Source organism: Microcebus murinus, chromosome 6, assembly GCF_040939455.1.
Source record: "Microcebus murinus isolate Inina chromosome 6, M.murinus_Inina_mat1.0, whole genome shotgun sequence".
In the NCBI taxonomy this organism is placed as follows: domain Eukaryota; kingdom Metazoa; phylum Chordata; class Mammalia; order Primates; family Cheirogaleidae; genus Microcebus; species Microcebus murinus.
In genome coordinates, this window is record NC_134109.1 from 6,523,176 (window position 1) to 6,539,643 (window position 16,468).

The following is a 16,468-nucleotide window of genomic DNA, read 5'->3' on the forward strand; positions in this document are numbered from 1 at the left end:
AATTTAAAATAACTATGATTAATGTGTTAAAGGTTCTAATGGGAAAAGTTGACAACGAGCAAGAACAGATGGGTAATAGAAGCAGAGAGAGGTAATAAACTTAAAAAAAAATGTTAAAGCTATATTAGAAATCAAAGACACTGTAACAGAAATAAAAATGCCTTTGCTGAGCTCATCAGTAGACTGGACGCAGCTGAGGAAGGAATCGGTGCACTTGGAGATAGGTCAACAGGAACTTCTCAGACTAATATACAAAGAGAAAAGAAGTTAAAAAACAAACAACAGAACATCCAAGAACTAAGGAACAATTTCAAAAGATGTAAATACACATAACTGGAAAATAGGGCAGAGAAGAAAGAAGGAGCAGAAGTAATGGCTGAGAATTTTTTTAAATGAATGGCAGATACCAAACACCAAGTCCACGGATCTAAGAGAACATAGAGCAGGATAAATTCCAAAAAAAAACCTACACCCCAGCAGATCATATGCACACAGCAGATAACCTAAGATGAAGAGAACTCTCGAAAGAAGCCAGAGGAAAACTCCTGCCCACAGAAGAACAAGGAGAAGAAATGGTGCAAGGAGAGAGTGGGGTGAAATATTTTAGATGGTGGAAGAAAAAACCCCATCAACCTAGATAGAAGTCTATATCCAGTGAAATTATCCTTTATGAGGGAAAGAGAAATGAAGACTTTCCCGGAAACACAAAAATGGACAGAATTCATTGCCAAGAGACCTGCCCTACAAAAAATGTTAAAAGAAGTTCTTCAAGGAGAAGGAAATTGATACATGTCAGAAACCCCATTATAGCTTGTGAGTAAGGGAATGTCACAAGGGATGGGAGGGGGGATTGGAAATACTCTAAGTCAGTTGCACTACACATGAGGTGGTATAGTGTTATTTGAAGGTGGACTTATATTAAATTATATTATAAAATATAACGGAAAATATAAAAATTATATTAAAATGTATTGATATATTTCTGGCCAGGCACAGTGGCTCACGCCTGTAATCCTAGCACTCTGAGAAGCCGAGGCCAGAGGATTGCTTGAGCTCAGGACACTCAGGCCAGCCTGAGCAAGAGCAGGACTCTGTCTCTACCAAAAATTAAAAAATTGGCCAGGTGTAGTGACACAAGCCCGTAGTCCCAGCTACTCAGGAGGCTGAGGCAAGAGGATCACTTCAGCCCAGGAGTTTGAGGTTGCAATGAGCTATGATGACACCACTCCACTCTACCCAGGGCGACAGAGTAAGACTTTGTCTCAAAAAAAAAAAATGTATTTACCTGTGTACTATCTGCTAAAATTCTTCTGTAAATCTAAAATTACTCTAAAATAAAACATTTTAATTAAAAAGTACTATATAAACAAAATGTGTATTAAATGCTCTAGGGGAGCCACTAAAATAATTTTAAAAAGTGTAATTGATATGGTTAGAAAAGTAAAGTGAAATTATATTAATATTAATAAATGTTCAATTAAAACCAGAGAAGGCAGAAAAAGTGGGGGGAGGGGCAACCAAGGAGCAAGTATCATCAATAGAAAAGCTGTATACACACTGTAGGTGTTAACCTATCTGTAGCAATAATCTACACTTTAAATGAGATTGATTGAAACAGAGCAATTAAAAGGCATAGATTGTCAGAGCGGATTGAAAAGAAAGGTCCAACTATGTGCAGTCTACAATAAACCCACTTTAAAAATGAAGACTCAGGTGAAAAATAAAGAGAAGGAGAAAGATGTACCATGTTACCACTAATGGAAACAAAGCTGGGAGGGCTGCGTCCATGTCAAATAAAGCTAACCTCGGGGATGACTCTAGTCCTCTAGTCCCCCAAGTCGGGCAGCTCCCTAAGGACGGGCCCTGCTGCTGAACCCCAGAGCACAGCGGCTGGCGCCTGGCGGGCAATTTATTGTTTGTATGGACAAATGGGCCTGTGAATGGACAAACGGATGGGTGCAAGGATGAACGAGTGAGTGATCAAACGCTCTGACGTGGCTATCTCTGCGGCCTGAGCTCCTGCCAGAGCCGGCTGCCACGGGCTAGACGACCAGACGATGTCACAAATGCCGTCTGGAGCCAGGGCTGTTGGCAGGGCCAGGGAGAACACCCCCAGGGCAGCTGGGGGACAAAGCTGTCCCTTTGAGCCCAGGGTGCCCCAAGCCCTGTCTGATGGAAACTTGCAGCCTCAGGAGCCGGCGCTGCGGCTGAGAAAACCTCCCACTGCCCGGCGCAAGGGCTGCCCAGCCCTGCTTCAGATTGCCCAGGACACCCCATGCAGGACTCTCCCCCACCGCAGCCTCAGTTTCCCTACTCTCCAGTGGGAGAGGGGCAGCTCCTGGCCTGTCTCTGTCGTGAGGGCCGCAGGTGGGTGCAGGAGCGTCACCCATGTTTCCCAGAGCGCAGTGGGCCGGACCAGGACACTCAGGCTGGCGGGACAGCCAGCGCTTCTCTGGCCAGACCGGCCCAGTGTGGGCAGCTGAGCACCAGCGCCCGCAGCCAGACGGCTGCTAATTACATGCTGTAGCTCCTCCAGGGACCCGCTGGGCTGCCTGTCCCTGCTGCCCCCCTTCTCCCTGCCACTCTTGGGAGCATGTGCTGGGATCGGCCTGTGCGTGTGGGGGTGAGTTGCCGCACTGCCTCCCCGGCAGCTGGGCGGCCAGTGTGGCGTGGATCGCCGCCAGGCAAGCGGCCTGAGCCGGCAGAGGCCTGGGACGAGAGCCCAGCACCCCACGCCGCCGGGAAATCACAGAGAACACAGGAAGGAGCACCCAAGAACGCACCGCCAGGCTTCACCAATGTTAATATTAGATCCCATCAACTCCGACGTCTGAAATCTTTTTTAAAACATGAACTAGGCCGCGTCTCGCCGCCGCCGCCCGGCCGGGCATGGTGTTGGGCGCCGGGCCCGCCTCGCCTGTCTCCGGGTGCCCAGGGTACAGGTGGCAGTAATGCTAACGCTAGCAAGCAAACTGAAGCGCGATGACGGTTTCAAAGGGTCCCGGACGTCAGCCACAGCGTCCGACTCCACTCGGAGGGTTTCTGTGAGAGACAAGTTGCTTGTTAAAGAGGTTGCAGCACTTGAAGCTAATTTACCTTGTACATGTAAAGTGCATTTTCCCGATCCAAACAAGCTTCACTGCTTTCAGCTAACTGTAACCCCAGATGAGGGTTACTACCAGGGTGGAGAATTTCAGTTTGAAACTGAAGTTCCCGATGCATACAACATGGTGCCTCCCAGAGTGAAATGCTTGACCAGGATTTGGCGCCCCAACATCACAGAGACAGGTGACATTTGTCTAAGTTTACTGAGGGAACACTCAATTGACGGCAATGGCTGGGCTCCCACAAGGACACTGAAGGATGTTGTTTGGGGATTAAACTCTTTGTTTACTGATCTTTTGAATTTTGATGATCCACTGAATATTGAAGCTGCAGGGCATCATTTGCGGGACAAGGAGGACTTCCGGAGCAAAGTGGACGACTACATCAAACGTTACGCCAGATGATGAAGGGGCAGCTTGCAGGCCCACGGACTGTGTTACAGTTTGTCTCTAACGTGAAACAGCAAGAGGTAGCCCCACCTCTCCCCCGTCCTCACGCTCCCTCTCAGTCCCACTGGATTGTCCCAGCCCTGTGACCATGTTGTCCTGAAGAAGACCATCTTCATGACTGCCCATCGTAGATGGAGAATTCCACATAAACACAGCAAGAACATGTATTTGGGTTTCTAAAGAGTTGTCTGCTTACCTTAACATGTTTACTTTTTTGAAATTGTACTGTATAGGCTGTTGGTGAAATTCTTGAGAAGTTGTGATGAACTCAAAATTGAGGCTAGAGCTTGCTTACCCTTCCCCAAACAAAACTGGTCTCCTGCACAGGTGACGCTAATGCTGTGTTCAGTGTAACGCGCAGGTTGGCAGTAAGAAACCCGCTACAAACTGTGGTTGGAGGCAAATTCTCTCAGCTTCTTCCATGAATGTTGGCCCTGCCTAGCTGTCGTGAAGCTCTCCAGAACGCATAGAGCCATTCACTGCAGATCTCTTATTGAAATGCGTATTTTATTTAATGTAAGTATATTTTGGAACAGATTTGTAATTTGTACAATTTAATGCTTTAATTATTTTTTCTATTCTCAAAAAAAAAAAAAAAAAAACATGAACTGTGCACCACAGCGTGAGAGGCCATGTGGGCTGACCATCAAGAGCCCCGGGTTCGAGTCCTGGCTCTGCAACTTACTGACTGTGCGGCCTCGGGCAGGTCACTCAACCTCTCTGCGCCTCGGCCAACTCATCTGTTAAATGGGGACGATGTATGAAGCTGTGAGGACAGTGCCTGGCGTGTAGTATGTGCTCGGCAAGCAGGAGCTATCACAGGCCCTCAGGTCAGCTGAATGACCCTTTCCCCTGCCCCTGGGGGACGTTCTTCCGAAGGTGGCCGTGTGCAGGCACCACAGAGAACGTCCTTGAACATGGTCTCTTCCGTGCTTTTTGTTTGTTTGTTTTGGTAGCTGGCGTCTTTCCCCTCCCGCCAGTGTTCGCCCGCCACTCGTCTGTGCCGAAGGGCCACTCATGTGACTTAACTGCCGTCTGGGCGCCACTGCTGGGCCGTGCCACCTGCTGCAGATCTTGCCAACCAGCAAACGCGGCTCAGCCCGTCCCTGAGACCGGCCTGCTTGCCAATCTGCTGGTCTCTTTTCAAAACACCTATTTTTAATTTTAAGCTTGGAAAAAGAAAAAAACAAAAGACAGAAATGGGCGTTTATTAAAGATCTGCCACTGTGCGGGGGCTTCGCCTGCGCCGCCTCATGCGGGCCTCAGGCCGGCACAGTGGCGCACGGACACTGCCTGGCGCCGGTCCGTTGCTGCTCCCAGCCCCCCCAGCTGCAGCAGGACCCCAGGGCTCCCCCGTTGCTCCCGAGTCTCCAGGCCTGTCGCAGGAACTCAGGGGCAAGTTTGCTGAGATGCTGCTGCCCCACCCCAACCCCCAGCCCGGGACAGCCTGTGTTGTCAGTACTTTCCCCATCATGTGCAGATGGAGAAACTGAGGCGTGGGGAGGTGACAACAATAAGTCAGTCATAATCAGCTCATAAAGTGAAGGGCTCAGGATTTGAACCCAGTGCCCAGTGGCTCTAGGGCAGGAACCCAGGTTCCTGACTCCCAGGACAGTGCTCAGGCCTAGACCCTCCGAGACCACGCACAGTAGGACTCCCGCTCCACATTCCAGCCTTGCCGAAGGCTCTCGATAACCTCGCACAAAAATGCATTTTCATACGAGCGATTGATTGGAAAGAGAAGCACCAAGCTGCAGCCCAGGTGTCCCTTGCCCCAGAGGCCTGCCTTGCTGGTCCACCCTAGCAGGTGGCACTTGCTCTCTGTGCCCCTGTGTCCCTCCTAGGCTGCAGGGCCTGGCTTACCTTATTCCCGTGGGCCTCTGTGTGGCCTCCTGCAGCAGAAGGAACTAATGAATGAATGAATGGGATCGGATCGCTACTGCAGGGTAGATTGGGGAGGGTGAAGAGGAAGCCCTTCATCACAGAACCAACGATGTCCTGAGAGGAGGAGACCCTTAGAGTCCAGGTCAAACCCTTCTTGGTCCAGACAGGGAAACTGAGGCCCAGAAACAGAGACGCCTGGCCCAGGGTCAACTTCTTCCCCTGGATGCTTCTCCTGCCCCACCCCCACCCCACCTGCCTCCCCTGCCTACCAGTCCGAAGCCCCTGGAGTCTTTACAGCATGGGTGTGGATGGGGGTGCTCCTTAGACTGTGCTCCCTGAGATCAGTTCCAAGGAAGGGCCCCATCTGTCCAAACACTTCAACCGCTTTGCCCCGAAGTCCCCGCTCGGGGCAGTGGGCAGGGGCTCCTGCTCCGCTTCCCGGATGCCCCCACCTCCAGTCGGTTTCCTCCAGGCCTGTCCTGTCTGGGCCTCTGGGGTGCTTCCTCCTTGGGTCCCCCACGTTCCCCACAAACCCCACTTCTGCCTTTAGCACACTGAGTGTCCCCCACCTATGTCCCAGCCCCAAACCCACTGGATTTGGGGATGTACCCCGCAGAGGGGAGGCAGCAGGTGGGCAGGGCCACGAGGCTGGCCGCGAGTGAGGACAGGTGGAGCAGGTGATGGAGACGCAGGGCTGGTTGTCATTACGCTGCCCGCCTTGCTGTACGTGTCTGAAGTTTCCCGTTAGAGTGTCCGGCGGAATGCCAGCCTGTCACCTCGGCCTGCCTTCTCCCTCCAAGTTGCCACCAGATGTCTGGCCTCATCCCTCCAGCCATTCAGTTTGGGACTCAAACCTGTGCTCTTTCCAACTTACTCTGTGGCCTTAGAGAAGGCCCTCCCTGAGCCTGAGTTTCCCCATCTGCACCACTGCGTTCCTTATCTGCACCGCAAGGCCCAGCTTCTTCTGGGAGATTCAGATTTCGAATGTTCTCTTCTAGCATCTCAGTGCTCTGTTCTGTAAAATACGGTTTCTCGGCACTCTTAGCAGGGGCTGGGGCCACATACGGTGCCACGGTCAGAGAGGTTTGGGAAACATCACATTCTAAGCCCCTCCTAGAGATTCAGTACGCAGCTCTGCACGCTAAAGGCTCTGAAAAGTCCTGCAGCAAAAGCCTGGTTCATTCATTTGCCTAATTAAGACTTGTTTTTCCTAGCGCACCTATTAACGCTGTTGTAGCCCACATCTAAGTCACAGCCCTCACAGCGTCATTTCCTCATCTGAGTGGAGAAGAGTTAAGTGGGAAATGTAGTAGAAGGGGCCCCCAGAGTGGGGCTGCCAGATGCCACCCCAGCCCCATGGCACCTCTGTCCCCACCCCCCAATACTCTCTCGATGCACTGCACAGAAGCCCTGGGAGGCGCGTGTCTGTACGCCCTGACCTTAGTTCCCCAGGGGGCCTTGGGCTGGGAGATTTTCCGGAGCCAACTGGGAGAGCTCCTGCCGCCAGGGAAGCCCCTCTGCAGCCTCCTTGTCCTCACCCAAGTCCAAGGACAAATGATGCAGCTTTGCCCCTCCCCTGCCAGGCTCCCAGGCTTCTCTGAGCAGCAGCCCTGCTCTAGGACAGGCCCTGACTCCACGCCCAGTGCGCTTCTCACACACCGGGGGCTTCCAGTCCTGTCCCGGACCTGGGGGAAGGGGCCAATGCCAACCAAAAGGTGTCAGAGCATTTGTCTCAAAACCAGAGTTCCAGGGGAAAGCTTAGCACGTGGATGTCAGAGTTAGAGACGGGGCTGCTGTTTGCAGACGGGAAGGCTGGGGCTGCCCACTCTCCCCCTCCGTGGGGGCAGCCCCCACCCGATAAGCCTGGATTTGGTGAGGGGAGTAGGGAAACCCAGTCTAGAACATTGGCCAGAGCCTCATGTAGGTCTGTGCGCCCCAGCCCGGGACCACTCCATAGCACCCTCGTCCCAGCTTCGGGGGCCCTGGCTGGGCCCAGGCCTGGCTCGCCCCTCCCAACCCTGCGGCTCTCCAGCCACAGCAGCCCACACTCCACTGGCCATGACATGGCGCTGGGGTCCCAGGGTGGGCTGTCTTATAGGTCTGCTCGGTTACGCTGGGGGTCTGCCAGGCATCACGGGCTGGGCTGTCCCCACAGTGTCTGCCCGCCCAGCTTCCCGGGGCTGCAGCTGAGACAGCAGAGGCTGGAAAGGTTAAGGCTGCTTCCGTGACGGCTGGCAGGGGCGTGGGGGCATGGCAGCTGCCCTCCCCCGTGCACTGGGCACCCCCCCTCCTGTGGGTCCCACCTGCCCTGGGAGGCTCCTCGGTCCCTAGTGCAAATCCACCAGCTGGCTCAGCCACTCACTGCGTGGCAGGACCCGCCCAGGCAGGCCTGAATCCCAGCCACGGACGGAGCTGAGGGTCCTGGGCCTGCATGCCACCCTCTCCTTCCCCCGCAATGTACGGGCAGACAGTCTCAGGTGGGATGTGTGTGTGTGTGTGTGTGTGTCTGTGTGTGTGTGCACGCACATGCACATAATGTGAGTTTGGAATAGCCCAAGGCTGGTGAGAGCGGAAATCATCTCATAACTGACTCAGGATCCCAAAGGATTGTAACAAGCTGAAGTGATAGGCCAATCAATGTACCATAATAGAGATTTAAAGGGATTAATTTAAGTTCAAACACTTGCCTGTATAGGAACAGCACCTGTGAGGTAGTCCAAACAGAAGTCAGGTGATACAGCCACCCAAAATGCCACTGTGGTCCTGGCTGCATTAATAGAGGTCTAACACTCAGGACCAGGTGCGTGATCCCCTCTCGGAGCTTGGCTTCTCAGAGCCACTTGGTGGTAAGAAGGTCAGAGGCAGCACACTCAGGTAGAACGACAGGTTTGCATAGTCTATCCTATGGATGTTGAGCAGCCTGATAATACGGAGCAGTCCTGTCTAGGTGTCCACGTGTACAAAGTGAGGGCAATGCCCACCCCATGGGGCTGTCTGGAGACGATGCTGCCCCTGCCTGGCACATGGTCTTGGTCCCCAAGACAGGAAGGCCCTATGTCAGTGGAAGCCAGGGAGGGAGCGCGCCCGGGCCTGTGTGGCTGCAGCAACTCTTCAGGCCACCAGGGGGCCCCTTGGTGCCGCCCATCTCGCTGGTGGCCTCGCCACGGTCCAGAGGTGACCAGGACAACAGGGGAGGCTCCTTGGAGGGAAGGAGGGTAGCACGTGGGCTGGGACTCAGAGCCTCAAATTAGCTGAAGCACTGACCTGTCTTCCATCTTCTGCCTTCCTTCACGTGGGTGGGGCAGGTATGACTAGCTCCATGAACCCAAGGGAAACTGAGGCCCAGAGATGGGAAGTGACCCAACCGAGGACACTTGGGAAGTTAGAAGGGACTGGCTGGACCGTGAAACCTCAGGGGCGGCAAGCAGGAGGCAGAGGGATCCAGGAGTTGGGACAAGAAACTAGGGTCACCTGTGACCCCACTCACCTCTCCCGAAAAGAAAAGTGGTTTTTAGCAGTGGGTTTTGGTGTTGTCTTTATGCAGAGAAGACAGAAAGGAAGAGACTGTCCCCACAGGGCCATGCGCACCTGGCCCATCCCACCCCATGCCCTCAGCACCTGGGCCGGATGCGGCTCTACCTGGAGACCCGGCTCTGGCCCGCTTGGGAACACGCCCTGGGGCACCTTGGGCAGGTCTCCCCTATCTCTGGGCCTCAGTCCTCCCACTAGTGCTGGTCACTGGCCAGTCCCAGCAGCCCTCGGGCCCTGCCTCCTCCAAGTCACCCCCCTCTAGGACACCAAGTCCGAACTGGCATCTGTCCCCAACCCCAGCCCTGCCCAGCCAGTGCAGAGCGTGGCCAGGCACCCGGCACCTGCTCTCTGGGGCCCTACCTGCCCTTCCTGCCCTTCCTCCCACCTACCGGCTCTGCTCATCCGTGTGCACCGCCAGCCCCGCTGTCCTGCACGGGCTCGTGCTGCTGCCTCTGCCTGGGCTGCCCTTGTTGCCCGCTCCTTGCCTGGAGACTTCCCTTCTGCTCGCGAGGTCTGTTCCAACACTCCCACTGGTGTGTCCTCCGACCCGGCCCAGCCCACCCCGCTTCAGCCACACTTCCTCTCGGAAGTGGCCCGAGCCCCTGGGCTGCCTTCCAGAGCGTCTGCTCCCCCGTCCCTGCTCCGGCTCAGATGAGCACCGGGACCCCTCCTCATTCAGCCCTGGCACCTGGCACCTGGCGCAGGACCCGGCATCCGCTAGGGGCTTCGGAGAGGGGTGTGCAGGGAGGCGAACGCCAGCTGCTCACCAGGCCCTCACTCCGTGCCAGACACGTGCTGAGCCCTCCCCACCCGGTATCTCATTTAACCCCCACTCCGGCCTGAGTCACCGGGCCGTGCACCTCAGTGCATGGCTGCGGAAGGGAGGTGGAGAGCTGCAGTAACTGGCCTCTCACAGCTTGTGGTAACAGTGGGGCCTGGATTCGAATCCTGCCCAAGCCCACACTCCGTGCCCTCGGTGTTCGTGCCGCACTATGTCTGAATGACCAGGTGCACGGACAGGGGCGCACGTGGATGTACGGACGGACGCGTGGAGGAATGGTGGGTGAAATGGCTGGTGCGGTCTCACCAGTGACAGCTGTGGCTCTGGGCCTCTGGGAAGATGCAGTCTCGAGTACCCCGGAGAGCGCTAACCCCACACCACACCCGGTCCCTGGTGGCCTTTGTCCTGAGCCATTCAGTGACACCCACTCTCGCCCTCACTGCCCCGTGTTCCCCCGTGGGCCTTGCGTCAGGCGCCGCAGGTGGCCGGCATGCTGAGCGGGAGCCTGAGCTGCGCACCGCTAACCCCTGAGCTCAGGGGCTGGGCCAAGGGAGCCATTCCCAAGCAAGAGCTCCTGTGTTGTGTCACCTCGGCACAGGAACCTGCAGGACGGAGGTTGGGGAGAGAAAGGGGAACCCTGGCCACGCCCCAGGTGCCCAGGACTCAGAATTCTGCACCAGGAAGGTGACCCTTCTCGGCCTGCGCCCAAGGAGCCATCCCTTGCAGGCAGCCTGTGGGCCGGACATCTTTCTGTCGGGAGCCCAAGGGGCCAGCTCTGGGCTGACACAAGTGCCAACTCCTCCAGCTTGACGCTACAGCCTTGGCCTCCAGGCACAGAGTGGAGGCAGCTGGATGCACTGTGTCCCGGAGGCCAGGAATGGGTCTTGAGCAATTTCCACCTCTTTCCTGCATTCCCAGCTGGCAGGACAGACCAGAACAAGATCTGGCTGGAGTCCTGACGGGAGCAGGGAAGCAGGGAACCTGTTTGGCAGGCTCCACTGTGGCCTCTGGGCCCCTGGGAACCAGGAGACCCCCCCCCTCTGGCCTCACCAGCCCAGGGCAAACGCCTGATCCCTGCTCTCAACCAGCAGCAGGGGGAGCCTTTGGGAGTGGGAGGCTTGGCTCACGTGGGGGGATCATGTCCTGTAAAAGCAATGAGTGCCCCTGGCTGCGTTTCCAATGTTCTTGTCCTTGAATCTCCACCATATCCGTCGCCAAAGGCGTCTGGGGCACATGGGCAGGCGCTGATGGAGGCTGGGGCTCAGCGCTCTCCTGAACTGAGCGCGGCTTGGACAGGACCCCACCTTGCTATGGGCACTGGCCAGGCCCCTGACCCCAACGGTGCAGTCACCCAGACCTGCTCAATGATAATAATCTCAGTGACTTATCAGTATTCTACTGCGATGACAGTAATAACCAAGGGAGGCCACTTGGCGTCATGGTCAAGAGACCAGACTCTGTGTCACGCAGACCTGGCTTCACCTCCCAGCCGCCTCTGGCTGCGGGGCCTTAGGCCAGTGATCTGACCTCCCCGTGCCTCAGTTTCCTCCTCTGCAGAGTGAGACGAGACTGCCGAGAGGCATCAGTTCCTGCCTGCTGTCTGGGCTGCCCGCCTGGGTCTGTACCAGGGACAGAGCCTGAGCTGTGGCCACAGGAAGGCAGGCCCACAACGCTGTGTGCTTTTGGAGTGAGCCGCCAGCATACCCAGGAACCTGCAATTAAAGGTGCCCAGGGCTGCCCTTGCCGGCCATCAGCTGCTAGGCATCTACGCTTCTGTAATGACAGCACTGGCTGGTGGCTGACCCAATTCACGCTCCAGGCACCGTGCAATTTTCACTAGGTCAGGTGCTAATTATTTCTCCAGACTCCTCCCCGCCAAGGAGATGGGAATTCGATGGGCCGCCTGGCTCAGAGACGCACAGCAGGCAAGTGGCCTGCTCCGGCCTTAGGGAGGGCAGTGGTCCGAGCAGGAGTTCTGAATTTGGCCTCCGGTAGCTCCCTGGACTAGACTCCTGGGGACAAGGGAATGGGCCGTGGAGGCGGATGGGATCGTGTTTGCATCAGGGTGGTGGGTGGGAGGAGGGAGAGCGATTCCGTGGCTAGCAGAGGCCACCCACGAACAAACCCGCTCGGCAGCCAGCTGCCTGGGCGACCACCTGCGTTCTCTCCCAGGTCTCAGGGGCGGAGAAGGGACGGCTTGTGCCTGGGTCAGGAGCGGGGCCTGTGGACGTCTAAGCACGGCGCGCCAATACCAATGTGCAGGCTTGCCCTTTGCTGTGCCCTGGGCCCGGATGCCATGGCTCCAACTTTGCGTGTCTCCTCTGTCCCCGCCACAGCCCCATGGGGCAGGCGCTGTTGTCCCCCATCCACAGACGAGCCCAGGCCGCACAGCTAGTGGGAGGAGGGCTGCTCTCAGACCCTCGTCCAGGTGCCCAGAACCCTTGTGTCTCGACCTCTCACACGCGGGGGCTCAGCAGGAGGAGGAGGGCTGGGAGCTGAGGGTGGAGCGAGGGTCGAGGTCAGCGCTGGTCCCAGTCCCGGGCAACCTCCCGGCCCCCTGAGGCCCCATCCCTCACCTGCCTCGCCTTGTGGGCTCAAGGACAATGTGAGAGGTGTCCGTTCTGAGCTTGGCACACAGTGGGCACTCGAGTAAAGTCAGTTTCCATCCCTCTTTCCCTCTATAACAAAACAAAGCGTTCCCTCTCCCAGACAAAATATTTACATTTTAATGGAGTCCTGGGTGTCTGCGAGGGGCATGAGTGGTGGTGGGACTGCAGGCAGCTCAGAAACGCTCCCCGAGCCGGGCGCGGTGGCTCACGCCTGTAATCCTAGCTCTCTGGGAGGCTGAGGCGGGCGGATTGCTCAAGGTCAGGAGTTCAAAACCAGCCTGAGCAAGAGCGAGACCCCGTCTCTACTATAAATAGAAAGAAATTAATTGGCCAACTGATATGTATATAAAAAATTAGCCGGGCATGGTGGCACATGCCTGTAGTCCCAGCTACTCGGGAGGCTGAGGCAGGAGGATCGCTCCAGCCCAGGAGTTTGAGGTTGCTGTGAGCTAGGCTGACTCCACGGCACTCACTCTAGCCTGGACAACAAAGTGAGACTCTGTCTCAAAAAAAAAAAAAAAAAAAAAAAAAGAAACGCTCCCCGAACTCCTCGAACCACAGCGGCAGCCGCCCAGGGAGGCTGGCGCCGCCTCCCCTCCAAGAGGGTCCATCGTCATCTCACGTGCGCCACTTCCCCAAACTCACCCGAACTCTCCGGCGGCACTGAGTCCTTTCCATAATCTCAAGCTGGTGGAGAACGATGTCCCTGGACTCATACCTTAAGGAGTGGCGCTTCCCCCGAGCCAGCCTTACAGGGCAGTCGGCATTCAAAGAAATGCAGACTGAGGCTGCTCCTGGGCACCGTTACCCCCTACTAAACCTCACACACAACATTAAAATGACAAAAGCCGATGCTGGCAGAGCTGTGGGAAACTCGCACGTGCACAGCGTGGCTCTCCTCTCAGGATGCTCTGACCTACCCTGCTGCCTACAGAAGCAGTCTCCTTTCGGGCTCGGCACGGTGTCCGTACCTGGTCTCCCTAGCTCCTCTGCCCACATCAGTGCCCTGCCTAAGGTGGCTGCTGGAGCACGTTGGTCTCGTTTATGGCACTTTGCGCTGCTGCCTCCCTCCCCCTCCCAGCTGGACTGTCAACTTGAGGACGGGGACGGCAGCCCATTCATTCAGTCCGCAGCATGCTGGGCACTGTATGCTCTTGGCCTGTGGTCCTCGTTGCTACCCTTCAGTGTGACAACCATCCTCACTTTGCAAATGAGGAAACTGAGGCTCAAAGGCATTCAACCATTAGCCCGAGCCTGGCTGCCCCAGAGCCAAATCACAGCACAGCCTCTGCAGGAGCCCTTGCCCCGGGTGGAAAGCTGGCTGAGCAGGGAGGCAGGCAGGGCTGGCACGGCACACGGCAGGGAGGCAGGCAGGGCTGGCACGCCCCGGTGCCGCCACCGAGGAACCTGGGGCGGTGTGGGAGCCAACAGAGTGGGGAGGAGGGAGAAGAACTTCACAAGCCTGTGTCCTGCCGTGGGAGTGAACCAGGGGAAGGAGGACAGGGCGTGCGGCAGAGAGCACCGTGGGCAAAGGCACGGAGGTGTGACAGGTAGCAGGTGTCTGGGAAACGAGCCCTCCGTGCTGTCCTCTGGGCAGGAAGGGAAGCGTGGGCTGGAGAGCCGGGCAGCAAGGAGAGGCCAGGGCTCCCCGGACAGAACGACCCAGAGGCGACTCTTTGCAAATCGGTGCTCCCTGGAGTAAGAGGGTCTCTCAGGGTGGGCTGCAGGTCTCCGCCTTCAGTCCGGCCCATTTCAAGAGTCTGGACAGAGCCTGGACAGGGCCGCCGGAGGCCCGTTGATCAGATGTGCCAATGGCAACACCCATGAGAACACTGCATTTCCAGGAACCTCAGCAGGTGGAACAGGGACTGAAACCAACAGACTGGAATTGAACAGGGAGAGCAAGAATAACCTGCACGCGGCACGGGTCAGCTGCACCAACTGACAAGTTACTGGCAAGGGATTTCTTTCCTCCTCAGTTGTCTTTAACAAGTGAATCTCCTGAGGTGAGATGGAGAGACCTGTTTCCTGGGCTTGCCCACGGGTTTTCTAAAGGCACCTGCGGTCAGCAGGCCTGGATGGGTGTCCTGGCCCGAGAGAGTCCTGCAGAAGAGGCAGGCAAAGTCCCGGCCCAGGACAGGGCCCAGCCCCAGCAGTGCCCGGGAGGCGCCCATGCCCACCTGCAACTGCTAGGGATGGCCCAGCCCGCATAGAAGCCCCCAGTCCACTCGGGAGCAGACAGCCCAGCTGCCTTGGGAGTGGACAGAGGGCCATCTCCATGCCAACAGCCACTTTGGGTGGCGGGGGCTGGTGGGGGTGATTCGTCTCCTGTGGGCGTGGACAGAGGGCAGCCTCCTGTGACCACGATGATCTAGGGACAACAGCTGGTAGGACTCGTCAAGCGTAGACGCAGGAAGCAAGGAGGCCGGACACACAGCAGGTGCTTAACATTTAGTGATGACTCATGAAGGCGTCAGCTGTCTAAACCATTTCAGACAATGCCTAAAACCATTTTCGCCCACGTGCCTCAGTTTCTTCAGCTGTAAAGTGGGCGCAATATAATGAACAAAGTAAATAAATATTCTCCCTTCGCTGCAAACCTCTCCCCTACACCTCTGCCAAGATGGCCATGCTGCCTTAGCTGGTTCACCACCAGGGACAGGGAACTCACTACCTGAGCCTGAGACAGGGCCAGCACTGGCCCTGCCTTCAGGGAATTCAAGGTCTCGTGGGGAAGTGCACTGGTGAGAGCTTTGTGGCTCTGTGGGACCCAACCAATGTCAGGGAGAGGCCGCACAGGCCTGCCGTCGCTGCTCCGTTAGAGGGTGTTGGGGGAAGGGTCCGAGCACTCCACAGAGGGCCCTGCCCAGAGGCCTGGCCCACCTACCTCTGCAGACAGAGGAGGCCCCAGGTGTGGGGACCCCTCCTTCCTGTGCCCTCAGGTGGCTCTTCACAGCTCCCCTCCCCCGCCTCCCCTCACTGCTCCCCTGCCCCCTCCTCCCTGAGCTGAGCACCCCAAGCTTTCAGGGACATCTGGGAGGGGCTGACTCCTGGCCCTCGCTCACCTGGGAGGAGGAACAGGCTTCTTTGGGGAGGAGACTGAGCACACCCTTCCCAAGCCTCTCGGAGGCTGGGTCCCCCAGGGACCATGACCTGGGGGGGGTGTTAGTTCTCTGCAAGAGGCCCAGGTCAGCTCAGGGGGCTCCCCAGCCCTCCGCCAGGCCCCTCAGCCAGCCGGTCCGTGCAGCGGGTCGGGGGGCCAGGGGCCAGCGCGACTTGACGTCTGCCATGAGAGGGATTATCTGCCCACTGGGTGTCCAGGCCGCCTCTCTGGCCTTTCCCGACACTGCTGACAGATCTGCCTCCCTGGGGAGCAGAGGGACAGTTTTCCTGCTTCCTGTGACCTCCACAGGGGAATGTCCATCACCGGCTGCCGAGCAGTCCAGGCCTCGAGCCACCTGGGCCCTCATCGCCCTGACAGGCTGGACGTGGAGCCAGTAATTAGCTCCTGCAGGAAGGGCCAGATCTGTCATTTCCCTCCGGAAGTGCCAGGCAGGAATCGCCGGCTGCCCCTCCTTGAAGCCGGAGAAAGGCCGGATCCTCATCCTGGGGCCAGACTCCGCTAGGGATGGGGGTCAGGAGCGGAAAAACATCCATCCTCCACTCAGGAATCCCACTTCTGGGAACTTATCCCAAGGAAACAATCCAACAGGAAAACAAAGCTGTGCACAAACATGTCCCCGTAGGAGCTCTTTGGCATTGCACAGCCCTGGAAATAACCCTTGTGTCCAGCAGCAGGGGGCCAGCCGCGCACCCCAGCCAGGTTAAATATGGCCGGCTGGGGCACAGGGCGAGCGAGGGGGGGAGGGGGGGCGCAGAGGTCCTGGCTTAGTCACCCTGGGATTTCTGACTTCCGTCTGGTGCCGGGAAACAGACGATTCCAGGGCTCACCCAGAGGTGGCCAGTCTAATCTCTAGGTTGGGAGGCTGCCTAGCAAGCCTCCCAGGAGATTCTTATCACAGGCAGGTGTGAGAAACCCTCAAGGATGCTGCATCTAAACCCTGTTTAGTCTTAGTCGTGGCACCTGTAAAATGGACTGAACACTAGGG

The 16,468-nt window shown here is 57.0% G+C and overlaps 1 pseudogene; it reads left to right on the forward strand.

Annotated features, from left to right (window-relative positions):
- Nucleotides 1–2,863: 2,863 nt before the first annotated feature.
- LOC105861543 (NEDD8-conjugating enzyme UBE2F pseudogene) lies at nucleotides 2,864–3,980 on the forward strand (annotated as a pseudogene).
- Nucleotides 3,981–16,468: the final 12,488 nt, after the last annotated feature.